We start from the raw sequence: 26,068 nt of genomic DNA, 5'->3' as shown, positions 1-26,068 counted from the left end.
CCATGTTTCTCTTTCACATCGATGTTTCTCCCTCTCGTGCGCTTGCGCTCTCTCTCTCTCTCTCTCAAATCAATAAGCATATCCTCGAGTGAGGATTTAAAAAAGAATCCAGATTTTCCTAGAGAACAATACTCTCAGAGTTGTGCTTTAGAAGTCTTTGAACAGAAAAGTATTGCATAATGTGTGTGTTTTTTCCCTCCTGTTATTTGGAGATTATTATAAAAATACCCCCAACTGCTGGCCAACATGAGTTCAGCCCGACGTTATGGACTGAAAAGCCTTATGTCCTGCTGTTACCCTGATGAAAAAAATGGATGGCCCTGGGCAGAGACCTTCTGCCCTCTCTGAGAAACTGGAAGAGTATAGGTATAGTGTCCCTCCCCTGCTGTGACCTCTGTGGACACCTCCCCCTAGATCCTGACCTTTGAGGGGTTCTCAGGAAAGAGTCTTTCACCTGGTTCATTGAATAGCATTTTCCCCGACTGCTGAGCACCACATGTATCTGTTATGGAAAAAGAAACCAAGATGTGGAATCAAATCAACACGTTTTCTTGCCGTATTTTCCATAAAACACACCTGTCCCTTCAGTTTGAGAAGACTCTAATGTCATTACTTTTGTGCCCCTGGTGGTAAAACTCTTCAAGTTTCTGCTTATTCTGAAAGCTTCCACAGTACAAATAATATTTTCTGTAAAAGGCTCATCAATTTCATATTTTGGGGCAGTTTTGACACAACTGGGTGAGGGGTGCTAGCCTGGGAGTCTGCTGAAGCGGGTGCCTGTGTGCTTTCCATTCTGGAGAATGAGGCTGCACGCTTCTTTCAAGATCAGAGACACACTTGTGTCCGGTTGAGCGGAACTTGAGCTCTGGGGAGTGCAGTTTTCGGTGGTAGTGGAGAGGTGAAGGATGACTTTCTCCTCAAACAGCACCCCTCGGTTCATCATGTGTGGGGGGCATTCTTGCCCCTGTCTCCTACCCCCACCCCTGGCACATGTGACACGAAAATGAGAAAAGTAGCTGCGAGAGAGATGTGATTTAGTAGATAGTTGGGTCTTTCTTGTCAGTTCAGATTTATTGTCAGAGACCTGTATTGTAATGTTTGCTGCCCTTCACACTGTTTCCTTTGGCGTCCTTGGCACCTGCCTACATGAAGGTGCGATGGATTGAATGTCTGTGTCCCCCTAATTTGCAGGCTGAAGCCCTACCCTCCTATGGGGTGGCATGTGGAGACAGGCCTGTGGAGGTGATTAGGGTAGATGAGATTAACAGGGTGGGCCCCTGTGATGAGATCAGTGCCCAGGTAAGAAGAGGAGGACATACCACATGAGGACTGAGAGAAGGCAGCTGTTTGCAAGGAAGAGTACTCACCAGGGACTGAATCTACCAGCACCTTAATTTTGGACTTGTGCCTCCTGAACTGTGAGAAATCAGGGTATACTGTTTAAGCCACCCAGTCTGTGCTGTGTTGTTATGGCAGCCTGAGATGACTGAGATGGGGGTCAGGTTTGGGACCCCTTTCTGGGGATACATTTGGGCTTCTGTGTGGTGTGTGAATGCAGCCTTTCCTTTAGGGGTGTACTGCATAGAGGAGCAGGTGATAGGTAAGTACTCTGCAGTAGATCGGCCCTGAAAGGACCTCCAGAAGCTTAGAGAGGTGATAGCCCTGCCTGCTGTTGTCAGCACGGGCCTTGGGCTGGATAAAAGGGCTGTGGAGGTAGGGAGAGTGGCCTGCCCCAGGGGCCCCTGGCTTGGAGTCTGTCCAGGCAGGGCAGTGCTCTGTTCCAGTGCCCAGCCCACCCTGCTTTGTGCAGGGGTGACTTGTGGTGACACTTTGAATCCCATCTGATTCCTTTGTTGTGGGGACAGGTCTGTCCTGGGCTCCTGGGGCTGTTGTGAGTGGCTGCTATCCCTGCTGTAACCCCGTGTACTTATGGACATGCTGTTTTCTCAGTTGTGCTGTCTGTCCCCCTCTGTTTCCAGGGACATCTACTCATCTGTCAGTCCTGGCTCTGTTCCACAAGTCTCCACACTGTGCACTCTGGCTGCCCGGTATCTGACGGGAACACTTTCTGAAGTGTGTATTTATGTACTTTGGCACAGTTTCTGGGGGCACAGTTATGTTGATGAAGTTATTGATACTTAAACCTAGTGTTTTCCAGGGGAATACATCTCATCTTCCGGCTCAGCAGCCTTCCAAGGGGTTGTCCACAGCTCTGTATTCTAAGGAGTGTCTGCCGCTGAGGGGACAGCAGGAGGCTAGAGATGCCAAGCCCACTGAATAGAGCAGATCATCACATGTTCAGTAGTGAGGTTTCACCTGAGATTTCCGTTACAGAGAGGGTTCTACTGCAGAGAGAAAGTCCATCGTGGTCAGCTCTTGGCTGCTGTAACAAAACACTCCATACTAATGGCTTCAACAACAGGCATCTATTTCTCACAGCTCTGGAGGCCGGAAGTTGGAGACCCAGGTGCCAGCGTGGTCATGCCCTGGTGAGGGCCCTCCTGCTGACTTGCAGGTGGCTCACACCATGGGGGCAATTGTCCTGTGGGACCTAGGCCCCAAGGCCTCATGCAACCCCTGTCTCCTCTCATAGGATCCATCTCCACACAGTCACATTGGGGTTACAGTTTCAACATGTGGATTCTGGAGGGACATAAGCCAGTCCATAGCAGAATCAAAATCTAAACAGCATCCTTAGTTTTAAAATGAGCCTGAGGCTTAACTTGATCAAGCTTGTGCAGGTATGACTAGCAGGCCCAGGGCTAGGACCCTGTCACCCTGGCCTGGGGTTCTCAGAGATGCATGCCTCAGCCAGTCCCCTTTCTGACGTCAAGGCCATCTCTGACTGTGCCCATTCACTGCCATCACTGTTCTGTCAGCTGCTCTGAGGGCTGCTTGTGGAAGCGCTTAATCAGTGTCTGTATTTGTTGGCACTCACCAAGATGTACACCCAAAGCGGGTACCTTTTATTGTGAGTAAATCATACCCTACTACAGCAGGTCCTCGAATAATGTTTTGTTCAACATTGTTTTGTCATAATGCTGAGAGACAGTCAGTTCCCATCTGGGACCGTTGTCTGTGGAGTGTGCACGTTTCCCCATGTCTGCCGTGGGTTTTTACCTGGGACTCTGGTTTCCTCCCACATCGCACAGATGTGTAGGTGAGGTTGGTGGGTGTGTTGACATCGCCCCATCTGAATGGAAGAGTGTGTGTGTGTGTGTGTGTGTCCCGTTGATGGAAGTGTTGGGCCTGCTTGTGCCCTGAGCTGAGCTGCCAGGACAGGCACCTGCCCTCTGCGACCCTGAGTGGAATGAGTATGGGAAAAGAATGATCTTACTTGTGTTTATTCATCTTTTTTAAATGTATGTGTAGTTCACATTTATTTCAGTGTTTAATATTGAAAGTGTTTGGTCTTTATTTTGAAGTTTGGTGATGTTTTTGTGACCCGACATATGCCGTAGGAACTTAACTCTTGGTCAAATTGGTTTCGTTATGTGTCATTTTGCTTTAAGGTGCAGTTTCAGAGAACCTATCGATGATGTTAAGTGGGGGCTTCCTCACTTACCATCATTTGTAGTAAGTGAAGAGTCGTTGCATGTTGCAAACAGTGCTGGATTGGGTGTATGTTCGTTGGACTCAACCCGTAAGAGTGGCAGTTGGAAGTGCGCGCATCAGAATTCCCGTGTGTTTGCCAAGTGGGTGAGTTTTTGACTAAGAATTGAATGGCCATGAGAAGAAAGATGATTTTCCAGGACGGATGTTTCCATGAACTTCTACAGGTTTCACACGTCTATGAGCAGAGCTGATTTGGAGTCCTTGGATTTGGTAGGAGGCCTGACCTTGCCACCACCCTGGGGAGACTGCTTTGGGTCAGGGCCTAGCTCCCCCAGGACAAGTGGTGACTCTGGGCTCCCAGGCTGGACACCAGGGTGAGGGACCCTGGGAGGACAGGCTCCAGAGCCCTTACCATGTCTTTGTGTCGCTGGGTGGTTGGTCATTTTTGAGAAAGTGATCCTTGTCCTGCTTGAGCACTGTGGGGGCTGGGAGAGCAGCTACTTGGTCTCGGGAAAGGACAGAAAATCATAAACTGTCCATACACAAGCAGACCACTGTACCCTCTCCCTTATTTTTGATTGGATTCATAATTTGGAACTGTGTCATGAATGCATATACTTTGGCTAGCAATGCTTTGCAAACCTTGAAATGGCTGTTTTGTTTTTTATCTTTTTATATTTTAAAGATTTTATTTATTTATTTTTAGAAAGCGGGGAAGGGAGAGAGATAGGGAGGGAGGAAACCATCACTGGGCTGCCTCTCACAGACTTTAACCAGGGACCTGACCCTCAACCCAGGCACGTGTTCTGACCAAGAATAGAACCAGTGATTTTTTTTTTTTTTTTTTTTTTTTTTTTTGCAGGACAATGCCCAGCCCACTGAGCCACACTAGTCAGGGCTTGAAGTGGTTCTTTTAAATCAGGATGCATGTTTGGGAAAATACAGGCATTATTCCCTGTAGCCCTGACCCATGGGTGACAGCTGAGATTATGGAAAATAATTGCTAAATTCAGCCTCTTTTACCACAGTGAGTGCCATCCTGGTTCTGGTTTTCCTTTCAACCTTCCCAACCATGTAGGTTCTGGTGGCAAGTATGGATTCCTGAGCCTGAGCGAGAGCTTGCTACACTGCAGCAGACAGCCGAAAAGATCTCGAGTAAAACCACAGTGTGTGTGACAGCGATCAGCGGAGAAGTGAGGGCAGCGTCCTTGGGCCAGGAACAAGCGCCTGTCTGTAGAAGGAGCAGAGCCCAGAGTCCACCGCGTCTCCCCAGAGGAGGCCCTGGACCCTGCCAACAGTGCTTCTTTGTGTACTTGGCTCCTGGGACTAACGGCCCGAAGCTGGGAGCTGGAAATCTCAACATCAGGCAGCAGTTTATATCAAAATAATCACTTTAAGAAACGGTAGGGAGCTTAGCTGGAGAACCATTTCCTCTGCCCTGAAGCACATTCTGATTTATGCTGTTGGCTCTGGGCAGGCAGCTTGCAGAATTCTAGTTTAGAACTCAGAGTTATGATGACTCCTCCCTTCTTCCTCCCCCACTCCAGGGATGAAAAACATTCCAGAAAGAGTTTTCGGAAGGTTTTTAGTGCTGGTGAGTGGCTGCTGAAAGGATCCTGGTCTGCAGGGGAATGAGATGGGATGGGATGCTTGGGCAGTGGGAGGGCTGGGCCTACTGGCAGGAGTGTGTCCTGGGCCTTTCCTCTGGTTTTGAGCTGAGGCTTTTAGGAACCTGTGCTCTGCCTCTCTGACTAAACAGTCACTTGAATTCACTCTTGGAGACCTCCTTCCTCAGACAGAAGCAGGGGCAGCGCCAACCATGGTGTGTTGAAGTGGGGGGCGCCTATGCGTGTCAAGGCCGGTGTGGTGAGGGTGGCTCTGCTGGTGTGTCCCCATCTTTGTGTCCGGTTCTGGGCAATGCCACCACATCACGTGGCTTCTTTCAATAGGTGATAGGCTGTCTCAGTTTCTTCCATTAAGCAGGTATAGGTTTGGGACTAGATGTAGATTTACCCCCTGTGGAGGCAGGTGGGCCAGGTGAAGAGTGTGCTTTTCTGATGGGGTTATCTGGATGCCCACCCCTCTGCCCTGGGCTTCCCTGGTCTCCTGTATCATCCTTGGTCCACCCAGAGCATGTGTCCTCTGCCCTCAGGTCTGGAGTCAGGTCTGGCCCCTTCTCCCGAGTAGTTTTATTTGGTGGACGGGCAACCTCGTGTGACAAGTGGACTCTGCCAGGTGTCTGGGGAGACCTGAGTGTTCAGAAGCAGAGCAGGAAGAGAGAAGGGTGGTAGCAGCCTTGTGGATTTATTTCTTATGGGCACTGATGCACATGGAGAAAGACATGGCCCCATGGGGTCTGTGGATGCGTGGTGCTTGCTACCTGGAAGCAAGCTCCTAGGGTGGCTAGAGTCCTGAGGGGGAGTCCATTTTATCCCCCAAAAGTTGGGAATCAAAGTAAAAACACTCCTCCACCCCAGTCAGCATTCTTCCAGGGCCTGTGGGCCATCAGAAGGTTTACTTTGGGAGGATAAAGAATTTTCTGGAGCAATCAGTAAGTTCTGGATGAATGGGTTGTTTTGAAGGGGCCGTGTGGGCCTTTGACCTGCTCCTGCACGGGAGCCTCTCCTGGGGGAGCTGCTATGTCCCCGTGCCTGTGGAGGAGTCTTCCTTGCAAAGGTCCCAGCCAACCTCTGTCTCAAAATTCCCTGGTGCTTATACTCAGGAGGGGCTGCTTTTCTCCTAGGTGATTCTCTTTTCAATTCATTTTCTCCCAGCAGATACTTGTGAATGTAAAAGCAAGTACAGAAAGCCCTCTTGGAGGGATGGGTGGGCTTATCCAGGATTCTGCCACTGGGGTTTATGGGCACCTCAGTCCCAGGGCAGGAAGGAGCGGCCGTGAGAGGGTGCCACCCGCTGCACCCACATACAGGAGCGTGGGATAACTTGGTGACACCAGCACTTTCTCTGCCTACCCCCTTCCTGTGAGCGGGATAGCTCAGGAGGCCTTGCTGGGTAGGTCTGGGTCCCTGCCCCGTTGTGGAATGAAAACGCTGAAATGTGCAGAAAAGACTGGGCAAAGTGGCCTGTTTCTCTTTGTTGTCTCAGATTCAGGGAAGCTTCAGATGATGAGAAAAGGGCTGGGTGTTCTCCTTTGGTGACAGGGAGGGGCCGGAGAGGTGGTGGCCTTGGTGTGGGGGCATTTCCACTGGGCACAGGGCGAGGAGCAGGCACCTGAGTGCTAGCCCGTGGGCGTGTTCCTCAGGGTCCTCAGCTGTGACTCGGATGCTGCGGGAGATGCGAAGATTAACCAGGCTGGGGTGTGGCACACACCCCATTTCGAGTTGGCCATTCCTCATATGTGTAGCAGGAATAATATTCACGAGGGTCGGGATCAAGAGTATGTTGGAAAAATTGGGGAGGGGAAGAAGAATAAGAAATCCTTCCCAATGCTGACTGTCCTTCTGGTGAAAATACTTATTTTTGATCGTCTCTCCTCTTCACGCTTTTCCTCACCTTTCTTTCCTTCCTTCCCTCTCCATCAGCCTAGCAGAGCAGGTGCAGGCTGTGCTGGTCATGTGGAGGAGCCCTGGCTGGGACCTGGCTGCCCAGCCTTGGAGAACTTGGACTGGAGAACTTGGAGATGCCTTTAGATAGCTGCTGCCAGGTCATGAACAGAAGGTAGAGGGACATGCACAAGCTTCTGGTGGGTCAGGTCCCATTAATGTAAGAAGAGCAAGTTCAAAAAGAAGCACCAGGTGGGGATAGCGTTAGGACCTTTCCTGGGATGAGAGGTGCAGTTTGCATGCAGGGGAGGGGCTGCCCATGAGCCAGGATGCCAAGGGCTTTGAACACTGGCCTGGCAACTGAGAGTCCGTCAACTCTGAGAGTAGTGGGGCAGCTTGGAGGCTGGAGGCTGGAGAGGCTGTTGGCTGAGCCCCACACAGCACTGCTGAGAACCAGCTCTTGCATGGAAATAAACTCATTCAGCCCCTCCTACAGATCCATGCTTGCACCCATTCACAGGTCACAGAGTAGCTAGATTTAAAATATTGTCACTTTACATAAACGCGTGAAAACAGTCTTTTAAAAATCAACTCTGGCCCTGACTGGTGTGACTCAGTGGGTTGGGCGTTGTCCCACAAACCGAAAGGTCAGGGCGCATGCCTGAGTTGTGGGCCACGTCTCCGGTTCCGGATGTGCAAGAGGCAACCAATTGATGTTTCCCTTGCACGTTGATGTTTCTCTCCCTCTCTCTAGAAAATAAATTAATAAAATCTTTTTAAAAAAATCACCTCTGGTAGAGCTTCAGGCTTCTGTAGTTCTGGCGGGCACTGGGGAGGGGCCGTGACTCAGGTGCTCCCAGGTTGGGGCCTCTGCTGACGTTCTGAGGCCAGGGGAATTTGTGAATGTCCACATAGTGCAAGGGCTTCTGAAAGTGTCAATGACATAAAAAGAAACATAGCTTAAAGACAGGATAGCTTTAAGTTTCAGAAGTTCTTGGTCAGGCCCAGAAAACACTGACTTGTCCACGGACCCGGTGTGGAGGGATTAGATGCATTCACGAGTCCTGGCCCTGGGTGTGAAGACGATGGGTGCCAGTCATCTGTCCTGTCCTGTACCTGAAGAGAAGCGGGCATGTTGTGCTCGAGGACTGCCGTCTGACGGGCACTTGGACCCAGGTGGCAGGGTGGACCCAGGGTGTGTTTGCCTTGGCTCCTGCTCCGCAGCAGTTACGTCTTGGGGGTGTGGTTTGTATTCTGTTTAAGGAGCTGCTTAAACTTGTCTTCAGTGGTTGGACACAAGGTCAGTAACAGTGACAGCATATTGTCACATATCTATGATGTTTTTGTACATGTAAAACGTAACGTGCGTGCAGCTCAGTGGTTTGAAAATAAGCCCTGGAAGACTGGGAGCCTTTCGGGTTCTGTGTCTCAGGTCCCAGAAGGAGCCCAGGCTCCCATGGTCTCCACAGGGCAGTGTTACCTGGCTGCGCTGGCTGGTGTTGGAGCTGGAAACAACATGTTAGATATTTGTTCTGTCAGGGATGAGGGCTTCTTTATGACCAGGGGCCTCTGTGAGGCTGTTTGGTGTAGATGAGTCTAGAACATGCAGTTAGAAGTGTTGGTTCTTGTCGTGGGTTTGCCATTTGAAAGCCTGATTCTGGGTTCCTCATCATAAAGTGAAGGCTAGAGAATGAAAGAAGGGGCAGTAATGTCACTGGCTGTCATGGAAGGTGGATGAGGTCGAGCATAGGTATAGCCCCTATGTAGCCGATAGTTGTTACTCCAGTATACATTTTCTCTGATTTATACAGCCCCATGCCCCCAGTCACCCAGGCCTGCCCTCCCGCCTCCCCAGGACAGCTAGACCAGGTAGGACTGTGTGACCAGGCAGACATCTGAGTGGATCTTTGGTGTGTGATAGGCTGGGCTCACTTGCAGGGTGCTGTTCCTGCACGAGAAGCATGTGGAGCTTCAGGGAAGAAGGACAGCACCTGCAGCCGGGCTCTGAGTGACAGAAGTATACTTGGTGCCCGCCACGAAGGGGCCTTTGATGAGCAACTGAAATAAATGTGCTTGTGAAAAAAACAGGAATACAGTTCATTGTTGCATCCAAAAATAAAAGGCTGTGGAGAGTGGGGATTTCATTAAATTTATTTTGATCTCGTGGTAGTGTTGCGGCATCAGCTGAGAAAGTGGCTTCTGGCTTGGCCAGGTGGCTCATTTGGTTGGAGTGGTGTTACATGCACCAAAACATTGGGGGTTCGATCTCTGGTCAGGACATGTATGGGAGGCAATTGATCGATGTTTCTCTCTCTCTAAAATCAATAAACATATCCTCAGGTGAGGACTAAAAAAAAGAAAAGCGGCTCCTGGCCCCTGTTGCTGCCCTGATACACGACTGCTACAGACACACAGACACACAGACACAGACTCACACACAGATCCAGGTGCATGCTCTGCTCTGGCCATACCAGGAATCAGTCTGGGTTGTGGGAGGAGACCGTGTGCCTAGCACCTCTTGGCTACCCGACCCTCCCTCCCCACCATGAGCCCTTCCACCTGTTGAATCACCGAGTTTGCTCCTCATCGGGTCCCCCCTTGTCTGTCTGCCTCGACTGCCCTGCCACGTGTGGCACTGCACGGGGCCTGTGCCTCTGGGGCGTGAGCTCTCAGTGCCTTTCAGGCAAAGGAGTTCTGCCGCCCCTTTGACTCTTTGCCCAGGGTCTGTTATTAGGTTTCCTCACCATGAAAGTGAAGTTTATCCACTTTGCCCTCAGAGTTCACAAAGAAACCTCTCTAGTTTCTGCTGAAGTAGACTGCCACTGTACGCTGAAAAATGATAAACTTGTTCTTGGTGCTCTCTTATTGAAACTCCAGAGTGGGGCATTTGCTTTTATGAATGCTGGGTTTCACAAAAATTTGTAACATCTGTAATGGTTAGTGTGTAAACACACAGTACCTGCTTTGCTGATTTAAAAGGACCTGGTGAGACAGACTCCATTTTCTGACCTAGGGTCTCTGTCCCCAGAGGCTTGGGCCCCTTCCCCCCTGGGGGCAGAGCCATGCTGTAGGTGACCCCTGCATACCATGGGGAGGGGCATGGGCCCTGGGCTGCAGCTGGCCTGCTCAGAAATGGATGATTTGTAAATGTGAGGTTCTAAATCAGAGTGGAAACCCTCAGGGTTTTGTGATCTCTGAGTGTTTTCGGGTCTCATTTTATAAAAAGGTGATTTATGATGAAGGAAACAAAGTAGAGGGCTGCCCTGCAGGCAGGATATAGGCAATGGTTCGGGAATGTTCCAGGTGAGAAGAGTTGGGGGGGGAGTTGGTCACAGCCTTGTCTGTGCCTAGGAGGCACCAGGCAGAGGTTCCTTTCCAGGTGGGCTTGGAGGAGAAGCCTTACAGCCCAGTCTGTGGGACGGGGCTTCCTGACCAGTGGGAGCAGGCATGTAGGGAGGGCAGCACACAGCTTCAGCGGGCTCAGTCCCAACACCTTCCCTCCGGACTTTGGGGTTTGGGTGGCTTTCTCTGTCCCAAAATAGCGTCGAACTGCCGGATTTAATTCTTGTTTACATGCTACCAGGCAAAGCTGAGCTTTTCAAAGTGATACTGTTTTTCTCCTCTGTGAGTTGTGGTGGGCACACCTTTCCAGGTCCAAAGGGAAAATTCTACCCTCAGGTTTGCTTGGGTTAAGAAATACACTGGACATGTTTACTGCCTAATAAACTATAAATCCCCAAATAACCCCCCCCCCCAGATAAGGCAGGAAAATTTCCAAGTCAACTTGCAAACAGGAAACCAGTCTTGTGAGGGCAGTGGGAATGTGTGATTTGTTTTTTCCCTAAAGTATATATTTAATGTGGCATTTTGACAGTGAGAACTATCACTTGAATTTTTTTGTTTTATGTGTTCCAGTTAGAATGTCTGAGAAAGCGGCACTTTAATCTATATCATTTGTTCTTTTACTCTACTTCGTAGTTTAAAATCAAGGTATGGGGAAAATAAATTGAACCTACAACACCACAAAAATATTTTTTCCTACTTGCCAAATGTGTATAGTTCAATCTCAGACCCGTGGGCCTTAAGAAATTTTCCTGTGCACAATTGGAATTTTTCTTTTAAAACACTTTAAGCTTCTTGAAAATGAGACAAATGGGAAATGAAAACTTTATGAGAAGCCTTTGAGAGTAAGTGCTGGCTTTTTACTTGATGGGCCCCCCTCCTCAGACCCCTCAAGATCTCTCTCCTTTTCTTAAACATGCGGGGTGGGGATCTTGTTGTTATATAGCCAGGTTTTTTCCCTTCCCTCTCAAACAGTTAAGCTTCATCTTATAATATTTGGTAATCTTTTTATTGTTACAATTTTTAGTTTGTTATACTTGATGTGACCTCATTACATGGTTTTCTTGTTTTAAGACCAGAAAACACTGCAGAACAGAAATTCTTAAGGAAAGATTTAATGTGTGTATGCACACTTTTTAAAATCTGAAATGAGCTTTTTTAAAATTGTTTTCCTTGAATACATATTTCTTAAAAATTATTTCATTAACTTTCTTCTGATGGTTCTCAAATCCAAAACTTAAATTGTTATAACTTCTTTCTTCTGGGAACAAACATCCTTTATACCACATTTTAAATACAGTGGTTAGCCCTGGCTGGTGTGTGTCAGCTGGTTAGAGCGTTGGCCAGTGACTGAAAGGATGCGGGATTTGACTCCCAGTCAGGGCACATACCTAGGTGGTGGGCTGATCCGTGCTGCAGGTGTGAGCGCGTGCAAGCCGTGCAAGCCCTGGTCCAGAAGGGCATGATCCCCGGTCCAAGCTTGTACAGGATGCAACCAGTCAATGCTTCTTTGTCACCTCGATGTTTCTCTCTCTAAAAACAATGAAAAAAAATGTCCTTGGCTAAGGATAAAAACATAAATTAAATAAATATAGTGGTTAGTTTAGTGCATCAGAGCACACACTGAACGCAGGCAAGGCTCAGGTGGCAGGAGGTGGCCTCAACCTCGCACTGGGGCTGCAAGGCTGGAACTCTGGCCAACAGAGGTTGATCCTCTCTCTCCAGGTTCTGGGGTCCCTGCGGCAGGTGGCATTCAGGTTCTCACGGGCAGTGTCCTGGAAGGCGGGAAGCAAAGACTGCCAGGCCTGTGAGGCCTGGGCCCATGGAGTGGTACAGCATCTCTTCTGCCATATTCTCTTGATCTGTGTAGCCATAGAACCCCCAGACTCAGGAGAAGGTAGAAGAGGACCAAGGCACTGTTCCGTCTTCAGTCCATCCTGCTGCCCTACCTGGACGCCTGTGTTTCTCCCTTCGCACCATCTCAGTAAATGCTGAAGCCTAGGCCTGCATGCCCAGGGACAGTTCACTGGTTCAAGGTATGGCCTAGGATTATGTATTTTTAAAAGGGTAGTTTTTTTAGGTAGCTCTAAAGCATCACCAAGGTCTTGATTGAATAGAAGTAGGTGTTTGGCATGTCATTTGTGCATAGTAGGGCCTCATTAAATAACTAGTTGGGTCAATTTTCCTAACATGGCTGCCTGGGCAGGGCACACATTGTTAGGGAGCCGACTGAAAGGCCCTGGATGCCACCAGGGACTGCAGAGGTTATTTGGTCTAGAGACCCTCACTCCAGGCCTCTGTGGGAGTGTGGCAGCCCTGTGCGCATGCACACCAAGTGTGCCATGTGTGTGGTTTAGTCCTCATCACAACTGGACGAGGCTGGGAAGATTACAGCTCCCAAAAGTTTGAAATTCACCACGAGGTCAACAGCCCACAAGCAGTAGTGGTGTAGCCCCAGCTCCGGTGGGTGGTCCCTGCGTCATCCCCATGGTGGGCAGTGGTGGCCAGGATGTTCTCAGAAGCGATGCTTATGAAGGAGCAGTGGATCGGAGAATCAGGACCTTTTCTTACACTGGAGTCACACACACACCAGTACAAATAGCCAGGTTGACCACATGCAGCCTCATGGGTGAATCACACCACCTGGAGGTCAGACCGGAGAAGGAAGCCGTGGGCGGCACGCAGGCTCCACGTGCAGGGTTGGTGTTTTCCAGTGGGCACCAGTGTAGGTGGTAGAAGTCTATGGAGGCAGGGAAGTGATTGCCAGAGAAGCATTGCTGTAGCATGGAGAAGGGGTTTCCTTGGGGGGAGGGGAAGGACCACTGGGAGGAGACCTCCTTGGAGGGTATTTTTGTTGTGTCTTCTCCACAGCCAGGACTCCTGAGTCTGCCTTCCCAGCTGCAGGGCGGTTTTGCCTCCCCAGTCAGCCCCCGCCTCTGCAGTGTACTCCACCTCCTCCAGTGCTCTTGGTCGCAGACCCTTTGGTCGTGGCTTATTTCACAGATGTCCAGGCCACTACTGCTGGCCCCTGCGTCCATGGCTGTGAGTTGGGAGTGGTACTGGGAACACCTTTCCTGGGAGACGCTGGGGGGCCAGGACTGGGGCAGCCAGGCATGGACAGACCTGCGGGGCAGAGGCACTGCTCCTGCTGCCGGCTCCTTTTGAGGATATGGCATGGGGGCTGGACAGTGGGTGTGTGCAGAGAGCACCAGAAGGTGCTACACTCACAGTGTAAGTGCAGTTGTGAATTAAAGAAGCCAGTGCAACTGGAGTGTTTTCAGAGAAGGACACCATGCTATGTCTTCAGCATGTTTGGTACATGGGGCACATCTTGGCTTTCATTAGCAAATAGCTCTCTCTGCCCTAGCCGGGCTAGTGATGGACACTTGGAGGTGAAGAGGGAGACAGAGCACAGCTGGGTGGGCTTCCAGCTCTTCCATTTCCCATATTTCTAGCAGGAGGGCAGCATGAAGCTTAGAGAGGCCGTGTTTCTGGAGGGTACTTGTTTTCAGACCTGTGCAGCCTCTGGCCTCGTCCCTGGCCCTGCATTCATGTGCTCAGAGACAGAAGGCAGAGTTCATTCCTGTGCGGGATGAGAAGGCAATCATTTCCTGGCAGAGGGCTTAGTCAAGTTGTAATGTGGCCCCGATGGAGCAGAGCCTGCGGTATCCAGCGTTACTGGGGCTGTGTTTACTTAAGCCTCACAGGAGTCAGTGTTGCCCAGTGGAACTGGAGGTAACCCTGTGGGCTGCGTCTGGTGGGCTCCACCTTCTTTCACTCCCATACTCACTGCCTTACAGTTGCAAGGCTTTTCACTTGGGACTCATGCCTGTTGAGAAGGCTTTAAAAATTGGATTCTACTCTATTTTTCACTCTGGGATTGTGTTTGAATAGATGTGTCCATTACCCGGTGTGGTGTTTTTGTTTGGGCTGGAACATAAATCTTGCTGACGTTTCTTTAGTGTGGCTTTGAGAGAACCGCACCGCTGACTGTGCTGGGGACGTTCTGTCCCCCATTATTCCACCCATGAGGCTCGGAGGGGAGGGAAGATGTAAGGAAAATTCAGACAGTGCACATGCCTGGTCCAGTTCAGGATTCATGTTTGCTTGGTGGCTCAGTTAAAAAATAAACCGCCAGATACAGTTGTTCTTTAAGCCAACTGAAAACTGGCAGCAGGTAGGAAGAGTGGGGAGCTGGTCCCAATGAAGTGAGGGAGCAAAGGGCCACCCCAAGCATACCCAGGGCATATCTCTTGGGCCCCGGTCTCATCCCTTGAGCCAAGGGTGTGTGCTTTTCCCTCTGGGCGGCAAGATTTACTGGTCTTTGTCTAGGAGATTTGTTGGCCAGCTGAGACACATTTTCACTTTGCACTCATCAGCTGGGATGGACCTTGGATGAGCTTTACAGCCCTGAGGCCCAGGAGGCCAGCCAGTCTCCCTCTGTGCCCCTCTCACCATTCCTGACCTCAGCCAGTGCTGCCTGAGGCCGGGGCAAGCCCACAGGAAGAAACCACGCTGCTCACAAAGGCCTTGCATTTCCCAAAAGCTGGTCTGGAGAAAGGTGGTACTCTAGGGTACAGTCAAGCTGGGCCCAAGGAGCTTGCTCGCAGCTGAGATAGGCACTCAAGCCCACTATTCCTTGGTGTAGAGCCCAGTACAGTGGACTGTGGCAAGGCTGGTAGCACAGGAATCAGAGAGGTGTTTGGGTCACATGGGTCACAGCCTGGTGTGGGATGGACTGTTCTACCAGGGAGGGGAAGGCGCTGAGCTGGGTGTGTGGATGCTGGTTGGGGAGACCAGGGATCCAAGTACCTGGACGGTGTGGCTGCCTGTGCTGGGAGTGGTGAGTTGGGCAAGACTGGGGAGCTGCTGCGATGTGGACTTAGTGTACTTGTCTACCTCTCCTGTTCCCTTCTAGGCTACTGCAGGGTTTGGGGAATGTACACCTGCACCTGTTCCCCTGCTTGTGTTTTCCAAGTCGAGTGGTCCTGGGGGGCTCATGCTCGGGAGAGCTGTGTGTGGCCAGGCCCGTGGGCTGGCACTGCAGCCTCTTCTCTGGGACCCCTACTCACCACACCTGGAGTCCTTTCTCCACTGGGGCTCAGGGCTGCAGGAGGCTCCCAGTCTCCTCCAAGATGGGGATTGCATTTCCGTTTCTCTGTTGTTTGGGGATGACTTGGAGAGTGTATCAGTCAGGGTTCAACAGGAGAAACAGAATCAGTGGAAGAGATGTGCGCGTATGAAGAGATTTATCCCAAGAAGTTGGCTCCTGGTGTGGCTAGGAAGGTGGAGAGCATCAAGCGGGCATGAGGAAGGGCTGAGGTAGGGCCCACTCTGGAGCTCTGTCTCTGCAGAGAAGCCTGCTCCTTGCTCTGAAGCCATGCACCCATCGGTCAGGCCCACCAGACCTTCTGGGCGATGGACATTAATCACATGTACAACATAGACCTGCATCTTTGTGGCCATCGCAGGGGGAAGCTTGTGTCTTTTCCCCTGCTTAATTTAACAGCTCATTAATGTTTTAAACAAACAATCGTCTGTGCGTTCCTCTGTAGCTAATGACTATGTTTAAATTTAAAGTAAAAAAACGTACAAGTGTCAATCTAAGGAAGGCTGCCCCCTGCTCCCCTGAATGGCATGGACTGACAGCCCACTGTGCCCCGGGCACTGTGAGTGCCTCTCTGTTCCTCACCCCAGTTCCACGAGGTCAGCCATGCCGTGACTGATCAAGATGACCATATAGTCCACGCGCAAGTCCAAACAGAGCAGGACACCCATGCTTAGCCTGAGACACGGTGTTTTTGGTCTGGAATGGCCCTGGTTTGCACTCTTGACTCAGGGACATTATTGCTAGCTAGCGCTTGGCTTCACACAGAGCATTTCTTTAAGCGGACGGGACATGGGCCATCTCTTTTGGAAGTGAGCTGCTTGGCCTGCTTGCTGCTACATGCACAGATGTCTGAGATACAGCCACTCTAGATCTTCTTTTTGTCAAACTAAACTCTCTCCATCCCCAAACATGACTTCCTGTTCTTGTCCTTTTTCTAAAAACAACAAACTTATGTTGCAAAAATAGTAATAGGAATTTTGTGAAAATCTTAAATCATAAACCTTTCCATATCTCAAAGGCCAAAAGTAACTGCTGGGTATCTCTCTTTTTCTGTGCACATACAAAAACTGTTTTTGCTCAAGAAAGTGTTCATATTCACTTTCTTTGAAACTTGTTTTTTTCTCTTAATATGGCAGCATAAACATCGATCACTTCCAGGTGTGGATGTGTATTTCTTTGGTATTCTTTTCAGTGGCTGCAAAATAAACTTAGAAGCTCTATCCCTGAAGCTGCTGCCCCAGCTCAAGTTTCTGCCTCTGCAGTGGGGAGTGTGCTACCAGCCGTGCGCCTTCTCAGACCTGCTCGTGGGAGCTGTGCGCACCTGTGGCTCCATCACAGCCTGTAAGTCCAGTGGGGCTCAGTACGAAGAGCAAGGAGACAGACACCCAAGTTAAATGCTTTGACAAGAGAGAATGAGGGAAGCTTGTTAAAAAGTTGCAGTTGAATTAGATCTGATAATGAATATTGATGAGAGTTTTGTATTCAGGTTCATAGGTGTATTATGTAAACATGTCACTTGAAGAAAACCAAGCCAGGAAATAGATGATACATTATATATAATATATGTGATTTATGAAGAAATTAACATAAATAGAAATCAGTAGACTGATGATTAATGATGGTTTATTTGTGTTTTTTAGGTTAAAATATTTATTATGGGGTGCATTATTTTTTATTTCCCACATTATGTGATGGGCTTCCATTAATCATGTTGATAAGAAGGTGTCAGCTGACCTGCATTCTGGAATTCGGCTTTGCTTTCGTTTTGTCACTCCCTGCTCTAATGATCAGAAATTTTCTTTCCCACAGCTCCAGGTATGTGGACACATTCACAGCTCCCGCCTGCGCTTGCTGCCTGCTGTGAGATGTGCGTGTAAATGCAGCCCCACACTTGCAGGAGTGGCATAGAGTGTGAGTTCACTTGTCTCACTCTGAACGCAGTTCAGGCAGGTGGCTGCACACACCGTTCAGTTTATTTAGAGTGGGACAGTGGGGTGATGGCTGGTTAGTGGATATTTAAGCTGTACCTTGAGGTCATTTGGAAGTGGAATTCTCCTTCATTCCCAGCTGTGTTTACTTTCTGATGTCTGCGATCATTTAGACATTATGAATAGGGAGATTATGAGATAACCAAAAGGCTTTTAAGAAAATTAATCACATATTTTTCATTAAAAGAAACATAGGAAACTAAAGATAGAAGGGTAACTTTTTATATCATTAATAAGTTATAGGGTAACTTCTTATATCATTAATAAGAAGGGGAACATTAATATCTATGCCAAACTAAAAACAAACATTAATGGTGTAACCTAATATTCCCATTAATACGAAGGCCAATTAAGAAGCGTGACATGATACTGTTCTGCAAGACTTGCCCATGTATCGGACATGAGGCAGAAGCAAGGAGAGCTTTAATGGGTTGTACAAGATGCAGTTATTTGATGAGATTTTGTACCTTAAAATCCCAAGTAAACAGACTAGCAACTTTTAGAATTAACTTTGAATTCATTATTATATTTGTGTGAAATATATTGGAAAAGCTTTCTGATATATTACTATTAGTCAGAGGTTTCATAGAGGGAAAATCCCACTGCAAGAAGAAAAACCACATACCACCCACTACCATACCAGTGAAAACATGTAGGTCTCATTGAAGTAACCTAAGAACTTTACCGAAGGATAATGGACGCATGTTAGAATGGCCAGATTTTAAATAAGGACAATAATTTATTCATGTACTGGAAGCTAAGTGTTTTACAGACGTCAGTTCTTCCCAGCGCAGCAACATTTAAAATAACTGCAGTGCGCCCCCAGCAGGGCTCTCGGGTGCTGCTGCGCAGCGCGCCCTGTGGCCTATCCGGAGGAATAAAGAAACTGTTAAATGGCTGAGAGAATTTTTAGTATGGAAAGTGGTGAAAGGAGATCTTTACTATGTTTTAAAATATATTATAAAGCTGCAAAGGCTAAAACAATATGGTACTGCCCCAAATGATGACTACTAATAGAATAGGCAATGAACAGTAGTGAATATGCAGAAGAAAAATACTCATGGATGGTACAGAAATATAAGAAGTCCTTTAAAATCCAGAAATAGAAGTTCATTTTAAGGAGGGTAGCTTGCTTTTTGGTTATCTAGTGGCAAAGATTTTTTAAAAGTTACATTCTTACACAGTGCTGGCAGATGTGTAAGTTGGGCCAATTTTGTTACTCCACTTTTACCTCTAGGAGTCTGTCTGAGAACATTGGGAGGAAAATAAACAAAGCTTTACAGGCAGGAATGTGTGTCGTAGCATTACTTGGTACAGTTAATGATGGGAAAAAGTCTTGAGTGTTCTGTAGCAAGAGTATAGTTAAGTGAACTTCGAAAGCTACACAGAGAAGTATTTTTTAAGCATTTAAATAAATCACACTTTCAAAGAGTAATTAATGGCACAGCAAAATATTCATAAGACTATCTATAGTGATGGGAATTATTTTACAAGATTTACCTGTCTATTCAGTGGAGACATACTGAGTGCTCACGGTGCCCCAGGCAGCACCCCACTCCTGGGTCTGTTTGAGCTATGAGGAAAATTCTCTTCCTTATAGAGTGGATAGTCTGGGGAAGAATTAAATAATATATGAAATGATTGTAACCTTGTAACAAAAAAGTGTGTGTGTCAGCATGTAGAGGATATATTGTTTGGGAAGTCAGAAAGAAATGAATACTGGTTTTGTCTGGGTCAAAATATGACAGATGATTTTTTTGTTCTTTCATTATACTTTTCAGTACTTTCCAAACTTTCTATAAAAGCTAACTTATATTTTAGTAATCAGAACAAAGTTAAGAAGGAAACCTCCATAGTCTCTCTTTCTGAAAACAATACCCATAAACACAGTAATTGTTGATTTTTTTGCATTAACAAAATATCATTTACTTAACCCATGGGTTTCTGCCTAGAAAGTCATCCTGTACAATTGCAGCATCTTGGAATTTAATGGCAATACGTTAGATTTTATTATTTAGGAATGCTTTGGCTGTAACAAATAAAAATGTGGGTATGTCAAGATTGAAAACACCATGAAACAAGTGGGGCCTGCAGTGTAGATGGGGGGGGTCACAGGCAGGGATAGAAATAACATAGTGATGTCTGTACCGGCGGAACGCTGGGTTCTGTACGCTGTGCATTTCACCCTGGGAGATGAGACGCCATGCCTCCGCCCCCATTTCACGGATGGCCGGGGAGTGTTGAGTAGACCAGCTAGTACTTGGCTGAGCTGGGATTTGAGTCCAGGGTGCAAAACCATAGGACATCTACAGCAATGACACCAGCATTTCCTCCCCGAAGAGCAGTATTTCCCCAGAGCCACCCTGGGCACCTTCCTGTTCCCCCACCCAGTTAGTGGCTTTCCAGGGAGAAGACCCGAAAGGCCTGCCCCTCTGCCTGTGGAGCATGCTGATTGAAATGAGCCATAATTCTTGTCATGGGTGTATTTGTAAAGGAAGGACTTCTCTTTCTTTCTTGTACCCCTGCTAAAACAATCAGAGCAGTGGCACAAGTCAGCAGCTGGTGGCTGTGGAGAACATCTGAGGGCTCCCCCTGTGGCTTTGCTAAATTGGTGCTTCTCCTTTCCCAGTCTGATTAAGGGCTGATTCACAGTCCTGGGGTTTATAAAAGTAGGACATGACATTGGTGCCCCTGTTTTGGGGGGGCTTCCCAAAAGATGGGAGTTGGGTTGTGTTCCTCAAAGCACCTTCTCCCAGGTCTCAGGATGGATATTCCTGTGGAACTCTTCCTAAGTGTGATAGTTCGGCCAGTGGCAGCTCTCCAGGTCTTCCGAGCTCTGTTTCACATTCTCAGCAGAGTGCTGGGAGGCCAGTTAAGTGTGAGCAGGACCCGAGAGCTGCCCGGAGTGGGAGTGTGGCCTGGGCCTGTCCCCGACTCCCTGCCTCAGGGCGCTGCTCTTGTGTGGGGCAAGTGGCCTAAGTGTGGGTTTTACTTCATTTTTAGTCAGCAGGTGTCCAGGATGACCAAAGGGCTCCTTCCATATCCAGGACAGGGCTTCTTTTCAGGGCTTCTGTGCATCTCACACTTGTTGCCAGGGGTGCAAACAGGTGTGTGTGTTTTGCTTATTGTCTTGGATGTCTGAAAGACACATGTTAGTGTCACTGGCTTCAAGCAGGTCACAAAGAAACCATTCAGGGTCAGGGGCTCAGCCATGTGGCCTGTCTGATTTGGGGCCCGTGACTTAAGCCCAGAGCTCCCTGATTCCTTCATTTCTTGGAGGCCTGAGGACTAGGCTAACCCCATGGATCGTGTAGGCCTTGCTGGTACCTGGGTAAGGCAGCCTTGCTTTGGCAGAGAAGAAAGTACGGCTGGTGAGAGGCCTTGCTGAGCCCTCCCCTCCGCCAAGCAGACTGCCTTCTAATTGCAAACACATGGCTGTTTCCAGAGTAGGGGCAGACTCCATGTCTGCCTGGTGACAGCTGTGTGTGTGTGTGTGTGTGTATGTGTGTGTCCGATGCCCTATTTCTTGTCATGGAAACTGGGGAGCCACATATAAGGGACAGGGGACAGCTGCCTCATGCCTCAGGTGGGCTCCCAAATGTGCTCACCCAGAACATTTTTGGTATAGGTTGGTGAACACTGGGATCCTTTTGCGTTTCGGTCACCCTCCATTTCCTTCTGCAGTTCTGGTAGCTGACTGTTTTAAGTAGACTTCTTGAATGCACAGTGTCCTGAAGAGGGACGCCCTGCACATGGCTCACACACCTCCCTGTGCAGGTGAGCCCCGGCTAGAGGCCTCACTTAGTGTGGGGAGGGCCCTGCTCACACAGCAGAGTGAGTGCCCTTGTGTCAGAGTGACTGTGTTCAGCACCCAGCGGTCCCTTTCTTGGGGCACCGACCTCCTGACGTCCTTCCTGGTCCACAGTAGGCCAGCTGCAGTCTCTTCCCTGCTGCAGCTCATGGAGGGGGATGTGTGAGGGAGAGCGGCAAGTGCGCATCAGGAGGCCTCCATCGTATCTTCTCAGAGACACTTTGCTGACTGAGGGCTCCTTGAGAACCTGAGGGTGGTGGGTGGAGTTACGGGTTTCAAGGAACTCAGGAGACTGAGAAGGAACCTCCTGTGTTGGAAGCTAATCCAAATAACTGTCGTCCTGATCCGGCACCCCCTGCCAGTGGGGCCTTTTTGTTTCCCCTCGTCTTTTGATTATGGAAGTTTTTAAGTATTTAAAAATGTTGAAAGATAGTACCACAGCCAAGTACATTCTCCACCCAGATTCAACAGTCCTTAATGTTAAGCCTGTTTCTTGTTTTCTTACTCCTAGTCTACCCCCCACTTCATAAAATTGTTTGCTATAGAATTTGAAAATAAGTTGTTGATGTCATGATATTTCCTTCGCCTAATACTTGAGCACCCACGGGCAGGAGAGATTGTTCCATGATCTGACCGCCACCGGACCCTTGCTAGGTTCACCTAGATCCAGGCCAGAACACAGAATGCTTCCCAAACCCCCAGAGATTATCTGACCCCTTCTCTTGGGGGAGTCATGCCCCAGCACCCCACTATCCTGCCCCATCCAGTAGAACCCCTTCGCACCTGGCAGTTGGTGTGGGGCACAGCAGGTGCACCCTGCTGCTGCCAGGACGTGCCTCGTGTAAATTCCCTTGATAAACTCAACGTAATGATGGAGTTGACAGTCTCTTTCTCGTGCCTTGGTCCCAGATTTTACATATGAGCCCACCTCCTAAGAATAATGACTTTCTTTACGTAGCAGCCGTGCTACTCTTAGATGGAAGATAACAGTTAATTATGTGCTGTCATCTAATGTTTCCTGATATTCACGCTTCTGTAGGTCTTCCCCAAATATGTTTCATTCCTTTCTTCTCAAAACAGGATCCAGTCAAGTTTCACTCACAGCTTTGGTTTTTATATCCATTTGGTCTCCTTAATCCAGAACAGTCCCCCTCCCCCCACATCTTATGTCTGTGACAGCAGGAACTGGGGAACACAGGCTGGTTTGCTTGTGCAATGCCACAGGTTCTGAATCTGGGACTCCCCTCCCAGGCGCTGTGTGCTGGCTCCTCTGTCCCTTGGGCTTGCTCTTAGGCAGGGTGCCCGAACATCATTGGCCTGAGCACTGGCAGGTGGAGCTATGCACTCCAGCTTGTCGCACCTGGCGGGCAGGTGGGCCGTCCGACAGGGAGGCAAATCCCCCGCTGCATATAGTGACTGCCCTGCTCACCTCCCGCAAAGCCTGTTGTTTCCCCTCGGCTGCAGCTCAGCAGTCTGTTTAGTCGTGCTGGACACTGCGCATAGATTTTGTTCCCTAAACAGCCTTTGCTCAGGGCTTGTGCCTGAGTCAGTTGTTTCGTGGCAGGCTGTATAATGATATTCTAATTCAGTCATTTCCACTGCAGAGCGGCTGCTTACCCCGATTTTTGAGAATCACTAAGGGCTGATGATTTTTTAAAAAATGCTAAATGTATCATAATTACTTAAAGTCATTTTTATTCTTCCTGGTACATTCGGCTGCTGGGCGTGTGCAGGCTGGTGCCTGTGTCCCTCTCACCTGACCCTGTCAGTGTGCCGGGATAGGGAGGCATCCCATCTCCGACCAGCAGCCGGCTGCCCCCAGGACCCTGGAGTGAAGAGAGCAGCGGGCACCTGTGTGCTTAGGGCCAGAGGCCCTCAGGGTCCCAAGGCCTTCTCCATGGCCAGCTCCAGGGAAACTTATGTTTGAAAAATTGTGACTTTGTCCAGGTAGTTCCAGTTCAGATTTACTGTTGGAACAAGACGTCTTTACCTTTTCATTACTTTCATGAGTTGCCACATCCCAACTTTGTGCCATTCCTTGAAGGGTCTTTTTTTTTGATTTCTGCTTAGTAGTGACTTAAAAAAATATTTATTTATTTATTTATTTTTAGAGAGAGGGGAAGGGAGGGATAAACAAAGGGAGAGAAACATCCATCAGTTGCTTATTGAACATGCTTCGACTGGCATTGAACCCACAACCCAGGCCTATGCCCTGACCCGGAATGGAACCGGAAACCATTGGCATTGCAGGATGACGCCAAACCAACTGAGCCACACTGGTCAGGGCAGTAGTGACTTTTTAAAGTTGACTTGTGCCCATCTCTTCTTCGCTCATGTACACTCTTTACTATACATAAGCTAAGAACCACTTTTATGTTACAGGCCCAGGAAATATAAAGCCATGAAAGATGGGGACCCTAGGTCCTGGGCCCAGGGACCATTTGGCATTATGTTTTCAACCAATTTCCAATCATGCTTCATTACAGAAACACAAATTTCTGAGAAAAGGAGAGTGCTCCCCCATTCGGGGTTCACAGCTGGAAAGAATTTGTCCAATTTTACTTTATCATTTCTCTTGAGTTCAGTGTATGTTACACACACTTGGAACTACCCGCCCCCCGCCCCCCCCCCCACCTCCCTAGTGAATTTTAGTCATGGGAAGATTATTTCTCTGTTGCCTTTAGGATATCACAGAAACTTCACAGCGGTGTGGCCTTTCCCGGGGCCTCCTTAACCCCCCGATTTTGTTTTTATGAGCTCCACACTCCTCTGGTCTTCCTTATGGAAGCTGGACTGGCCCGGAGCCATCTTGAGTTTCGTTTCCTGACCCTGGGCCCCATGGATCGAGCTCAACTGGGCCACCTGTTCCAGAAGCACCTCAAGAGCAGATGCCGTTCCCAGTGACCTGACTGAGAACACGCAAGTGAACACCTGCTGGGACAGGTCCTAGGTAGGCAGTATGGGGGTCCCATCTTGTCCTCCGGTGTATGGGCAGGTGGCTGCTGTCTCCATGGGACAGAGTGCTGTCCAGTCTGCTGTGTGACCTCAGAGGGCGTGGTGCAGGGACTCCCTTAACCCTTCAGATTTCTACTCTACCGCTGTGTGGCCCATTGCATGGGGCTAGGGGACCATTGGTGGCCTGTGGACTAGAGGTCATGACTTTGAAGAACAGTTTAAGTATTTTACGTTTGCATAGCGATTCACCTGGATTTTCTTGGGGGGGGGGGTCACTGTTTTGTTCACTTGTGAAGAATCAATTACCAGGTCTCTGGGTTTACCCTGCAATGGCTGAAGTTTCTGGATCTGGGAGGGCCAAATGCAGGTCCTGCTGCTTCAGCTGTTCGGGGGGCCAGTGCCCAGGCCTCCACCTGTGGTGGTGTTGCTCCTCTGCAGCCCACACCTGAGAGCTTCTGGGATCCTGCTGCCACCCTGCCCTGACTGCGTCAGAGCCACCCATACTCCCTGGTGAGGTGAGGAGTAGAATTGGGGGGTGGCTGTGACAGGGGGAGTAGCGAGTCTTTCAGGGCTGTGCGTGGTCTATGATGACAGCAGACTGCTCTGCCCTGAGGGATGGTAATAGGTTTCCCAAATGTCCACTTCGAGCATAGCCTCTGGTTTTGTTTTCTGGGGGATGGAGGAGAAATACAAACCCTGGCCTTACCAGGAACATCCAGTAGTCCATGTCATGCTGGGTTTTTTTGTTTGTTTTTTGTCTTTCTGTTTTATACTGTTTCTTTTCTCCTCTGTTATTTTTACAGCGTACCTATTTTCTTGACTATTTCATTGATTAGATTTGGATTAAGCCACAATAATTTTTCTTTTGATTAGAACTAAGTGAAGACAGGTCATGTGATTTGCTAATGGGCTCTCACAGGCAGTCAGAGGTAGCCCCATGCAGTCCTGCCCTGAGGGTGCCCAGAAGAGGGCCTGTTGCAGCCTCACCTGCCTTCATCTCTCCCAGGGACTGAAGCTTGAAGGGCACTGAGCAAGGGAACTTTGTTTTCTGATTCCTTAGGCTAGGATCCATCTGCCTGTATGTTGCAGACAAGGTTCCTCGGGTGGGGTGGGGTGGGGTCTGAGCTCCTCAGTGGTCATGGGTTTCCAGTGGAGGCTGCTCCCTGAGATCAGATATGAGTCTTCCCCAGAGAATATGTTTGTATCCTGGAGTGAACATCTGAACCGAGCTGAGCCTGGGGGAGTGGGAGGCTGAGCGCCATACCCAAGCAGTTTGGCTGTATCTGAGTAGAATAGGGTGACTGATCAGCCTCTGGCCTGGGAAGGGTGGGGGTGACAGGAGCCGTGTTAGATCGGAGTCACTCAAGAAACCAGATGGACGCAGCGAGCTAAGGAGCAGGGTTTATTAGCTGGGAATAAGAGGGACAAGTGGAGCCAACCAAGGGAGGTTAAGACTTGTGAGGGAAAGTGGAGCCAACCATAGAGGTCAAGACTCGCTCCGGTAGTTCTTAGGGCAGGGTTTTTAAGTGCAAAAACCCGCGATGGTTAACTGGTTGGGGTGTCAGAGTCTGATTGGCTAGAGCCGGTTGCTGGGTGCCATTTCTGCTGACCATTGTTCTTGATACATCTCATCAGCGTCCAGTTAAAGCTGCATCCTTTTATGCCGGATAGGCCGACCCCAGACCCCAATCTTAGCCAGGCATCTGTTTGTCCTGGGTAGGGTCGGCAGGCAGTTTCCCAGGCAGGCATTTTCCTAGGCTACAGTTTCCCATGGTACAGTTTCCTGCCTGGTGATTTTCCATTC

At 49.0% G+C, this 26,068-nt stretch overlaps 1 protein-coding gene across 7 annotated transcripts in view; it reads left to right on the top strand.

Moving 5' to 3' along the window:
• Positions 1 to 26,068, top strand: part of ROR2 (receptor tyrosine kinase like orphan receptor 2) — a 215,810-nt gene that overhangs the window by 90,317 nt on the left and 99,425 nt on the right. Inside the window, exon 2 of one of the 7 annotated variants that reach the window (XM_053925616.1) lies at positions 16,703 to 17,421. The exons of 4 other annotated variants lie outside the window; for them this stretch is intronic. The gene's annotated coding sequence lies outside the window, so the exon portion shown is untranslated. Of the gene's footprint in view, positions 1 to 16,294; positions 17,422 to 26,068 lie in introns of those variants that run through there. 2 more of the 7 variants (XM_053925614.2, XM_053925610.2) reach the window with 2 other exon arrangements.

Source organism: Desmodus rotundus, chromosome 1, assembly GCF_022682495.2.
Source record: "Desmodus rotundus isolate HL8 chromosome 1, HLdesRot8A.1, whole genome shotgun sequence".
NCBI lineage: Eukaryota > Metazoa > Chordata > Mammalia > Chiroptera > Phyllostomidae > Desmodus > Desmodus rotundus.
This window is presented reverse-complemented; position numbering and strand designations above follow the sequence as displayed.